This window comes from Aphis gossypii, chromosome X, assembly GCF_020184175.1.
Source record: "Aphis gossypii isolate Hap1 chromosome X, ASM2018417v2, whole genome shotgun sequence".
NCBI classification, from domain to species: domain Eukaryota; kingdom Metazoa; phylum Arthropoda; class Insecta; order Hemiptera; family Aphididae; genus Aphis; species Aphis gossypii.
In genome coordinates this window covers 24,296,871-24,301,756 of record NC_065533.1, presented here as the reverse complement: position 1 = coordinate 24,301,756, position 4,886 = coordinate 24,296,871, and the positions used below count along the sequence as shown (strand labels likewise).

The window sequence follows — 4,886 nt, the reverse complement described above, 5'->3', positions numbered from 1 at the left end:
TAAAACAATATAATGTATAATTTATATTAACGAACGGAAAAGAGAGCAAAATTCAAATAAGAATATATTTTGATTCGACTTTTTTATATTGTTTTTGTGTACACGCGGAACGGAATTCCGGTATAGATATATATAATACCTATCATAATAAAAGTTATTATTATAATTATTATTTCAATAAGTCAATTAAGCTTATATACTATAAATACTCGTATTGTTGTTTTAAAACGCTAAAAATATTGTATGCCAAGCAATATAATAATTTCGTCGTCGAAACACAAACAGTATTATTTAAAACTTTGAACGGGCGTGCGGCCACGTTTGGGCGTATCTATTGCAGTACACGGTTTGAGACGTGTCGAGAATATTAATGTGTATATAGGTACACGTATGTATAATAATAACACTCGCCTCAGGTATTGAACAGTGGCGTACTATTGTCGTGAAATGATTCCGCAGACACATTGTGTAGGTACGAAGATATTTTGTTTTCGCATTACATTGTGCGTGTCCGCGGTTCAGTGGCTTAATATATCAGCACCACTATTATATTATAATATCATCATTATAAGCTTTTTTTGACGACTTCATATGGAATATAATACGAGTATAAAAGTAAGAATTCCTTTTGTTTTTGGTTTTTTTTTTGTCTTTCAAAACTTCAATTGACTTGTACCTGTATACATTCAACGCATGTAGTGCATTTCGATATGAAAAATCTGCAGTATTTTTCTTCATAATAATTTTTTGTTTTTCCTATTAGGTAGGTACATCGAACGTCGAGTGGATTTTTCATTATTTTATTTTGTACACGATGTGCGTAATGTGTATAGATGACTACCTACAGATTTATTTATTGACGTGTAATTCAGTAATGATTGGTCTCGCCATGTATTGTTAAGCCATATTAAATTATGGCACAGAAAGACTTCATCAATTGTTTATTCATGCTGAAATAGCGAAATGAAGTATTTTGTTTTTATTTCCATTTTTAAGTTTTCAAATGTACCACCTGTTTAAAATTTGTGGTCATAAAACTGTAAATAATTACGTTATTATTATTTAGATTTGTAAATAAAAGTGATAAAAATTTGTTTCACATGCTTTATAGCATAGTTGTTTTATTTCGTTATGATTACGTGATATACAGATAATATGTTGAGTGTTAATTAATTTCAAAGACTTTTAATACTTCATTGTGAGATTTTGTTGTTCTATATTTGAAACATTTCTTCTTTTAATAGCATTCTACTGCACGAATTAAATAATAATATAACAGTGTATAATTTATGCGTCATGTATTATAATTTATAATATGCATAATACACATAACACATATATTACTCCGTAATAGTTTCTAATCTTACAGGTACATCACTATATTAGTGAAATATTCCACCAAATACAAGTTATATGGACGTTTAGAATATAATTTTTACATATGCTTATGTTTCAGAGTCAGTTCTGTTGACATATTTTCGGTGTTAATTAAGGTTTTAATTGTTGTTTTTTTTTGAAAATGTTTTTCTTTCTTTAAAATATGACATTCCTACCTATGATGTACAACTTGTTACAATACTGTGGATTTTGGTATAGACCTACCTATTATTTATAATGTAGCGATAGGCAACCTAAAGTTACTAGAAGGCCAATTTTCTTTACTTTAAAATCTAGCTGGCTAAAGAGCATAAAGAGCAAAAAAAATGCATAATTATTTATGATTTGGTAAAATTTATATATGTATTTATCATATATTTTGTTGTGAGATTTGAGAATGTATAACGTTTAATAGTGATCTTCGATTTTATACATTTTAGTAGATATTTTTGAAACACTATACAAAACAAGAAAATAATAAAACCAACGGCTAGCGTGATACGACTAAACTAATAAAAGAAAATTAGTAGGTATCCATTAGCTTTATTAGTTATGGCAACTATGCTTCTTTAAATATATATTATATTATATAATTTAGCCGTACTTCAATATTAGATAAGAATTAATACCTACGTTTTTCGAAAAATACAGGTAATAAAATAAAATACAGATAAATACTAAAATTGTAGTACAGGCTAGTACGCAGGCAGTCAGTTAACTGTCTCTAACCTAGGTAATACTATAAATTAATTAATATAATAGATTAAATGCTGTATAAATGCATTTTGCTGTGTTATAAGTTCCAGTTTTCTATCAGGTATATAATGCCTCAAAGAAAAAACAAATAATCTTAAGAAATGCTTTGTGCTTTAAACATTTAAAATAATGTAATAAAATGCACTTGACTTTTTTTAAATTTCAAACAAGTTTTGAAGGAATAAATAATATAATAATGTAATCACACGTATTTGGTGGATGTCGGATGAGATATAAAATGAATACCTATACTGACAAATGATGGGTTGGGTACAATATAATTTTTTAGTTTTTACTACCTTCTTTTTAGACAGAATTTTGAACGAGGAGCTTATGGTATTCCCAGATTTTTTATAAGATATTATAGATTTAACTTTATGTTGTAACTTTTAATATTAGAGTAAATTGGCCTATTACTAAAATTTAGAGGTAATAGGATTCTGATATTGTATTCTTACAATATTTTAAATTTACAATTTATAAATGCATATAACTTCCTCAAAAATTTAAATATTGTTAAAAATACCTCAGAGATTTAGTGTTCAACTATAATGTTATTCAATTATCATTTTCAAAATTGTACTGTATTTTCCTCCGAGCTATTGAATTTTTCATATATTATTTCAGCGGGTTCACTGCTAGCAAAAAAATTAATTATTTAGGTACTTATGCGAATACGATTTACGATTTTTATGGATCCAGGATTCTAAATTTAAATTTATTATTTGATTATAATTTATGTTATCATATAAGCTTTGCATTACTAATTTATTAATTGAAAATATTTCTAATTGTTAGATACTATTTTTATTTTAGTTAAGATTAGTTTTATAATCAATTTATTTAAAGACTATTTCCGTATAAAAATTCCAAAATCTAAAATGTCTTGAATTATAATAGGTATTATCTATAATTAATATTTTGTATTTATATAAAAACCACGAATACTTAAAAGTATTATAATATAATATAATATTAAACACATATAATCTAATTCAGTGGTATATTTTTAGTTTTCAATAATTTTTTTTAATAGGCTAACTACTAACACGTTGCTAACAAAAAAGAGGTCTTTGGTTTTTTTTTTTTAATTTACAATATCAAGTTACAACTTAAAAGTAATGATGATTGTTATACACTTATGAGTTATGACAATTAAATATTATTTTTAAATATTTTTACTATTCACATAGTTTGTTACACAGTGTTTTGTACAGTGAATTAAAAGAAAAACAAAACAAAATAATATCTGAAGATGATATAGGTATTATAAATTGTTGTTAAATTAGTTACCAAAAACAAGTTTATTACTATGAATATTTGTCTATCTTGAAATTGAAATTTTAGAAATTCTGTGTCAGATAATATTACAAATATTCAAACAGAAAATGTGTGCACGATTTTATAAAATAAAAAGATATTATTTTAATCATTTGCTTGTTTGAGAAGAATCTTACAAACAGAAATATTCTTTGAATATTTAAAATAAAATAAAAAATGTATCAAAAAATATTTTAGAAAATCTATTTTGTTTTCAATACGAATGTTGAAAATTCCACCGTTGTGGCGTTGTATAACACTAACTGAGCATTAAAATTTTGTGCAATATCTGATTTTTAATTTTTTTTTTTATACGTTTTTTAAGATTGTTAATGATGCACCAGAAAGGTAATCGTAGTGTAACTTTTTACTACACATAATATTAATTTTGAAATGGTATTGTTCAATAGCAATAATTAAACACTAAATGTTGGTGTCATAGTGAAAATTAGAGCTCAAATTTTTCTGTTAATTTTAGGTACCTGTTTGATGTCCATTTGAGTATGAATAATTATCAACAGTAGAATTTATAAGTGTTGTTAATATGATATGAAAACAAAGACTTAAAATTTTTTAATTTTGAGTGCAAGTAAAATAAACATAATTGTTATTATGTACTATTTTTTACAGTAGTTGGAGGTAATTCAAAAAATACATTTCAATAATACTATAATTAGAATTAAATTAATTAATACTTGATAGATAACTCCAGACCTGTTGAGACTGTTATACTATGTTGTAATATTTTAGTGTATTTTACATATTAATACTTTTAATTTTTATTAATGTAAATATGTTATATTTAATTAAAATATAAAGATGTATAGTATCGTGAAAATATTAGTAGTATATGATATCAATTTATTCAATGATTGAATATATTTTAATCTAGAGAATACTACTTATTAGGTTTATCTACGGGTATTATACTTATATAATAATATTAAAATATTAAGTGTCAACAATGTAATATTATATTTTAAAATGCTATTTTAAAATATTGTGTTCCTTAGTAATCAACAGTACATTTTTATTATATACCTAGTTTAATTAATCTAAAATTGAGTATCTACCAATAGAACATTATATTATGTATAAAATGATTTTTTATTTTATACATTTTAGTACTTATACTAAGGTTCCAGATGGTTAAATATAACCAATTGACTTCACTAATTAATCTAAAGGTATCTAACTTGATTATTCATTTGGTTTTATTTTTTGATAATTATCATTATTTTTGAGTATAATATAGTGAATATTTAAACCATAATATGATGTCTATATACTACGTCATAAATAAGTCTTAATATTATTTAATTACCTCTTACAAATAACAATTAAAATAAAATAAATTTTGTATGTTAATCTAACAATGCCAATACGAAATATAATATAATATTGGTACTTAAATAATTGTAATAACTAATAAC

General features: G+C 24.0%; 1 long non-coding RNA gene across 1 annotated transcript; it reads left to right on the top strand.

Moving 5' to 3' along the window:
• Positions 1-272: 272 nt before the first annotated feature.
• LOC126552064 (uncharacterized) lies at positions 273-1,099 on the top strand. Its single transcript, XR_007605922.1, has 2 exons — positions 273-615; positions 764-1,099. It is a non-coding gene; the product is annotated as an uncharacterized LOC126552064 (long non-coding RNA).
• The last annotated feature ends 3,787 nt before the right edge of the window (positions 1,100-4,886 follow it).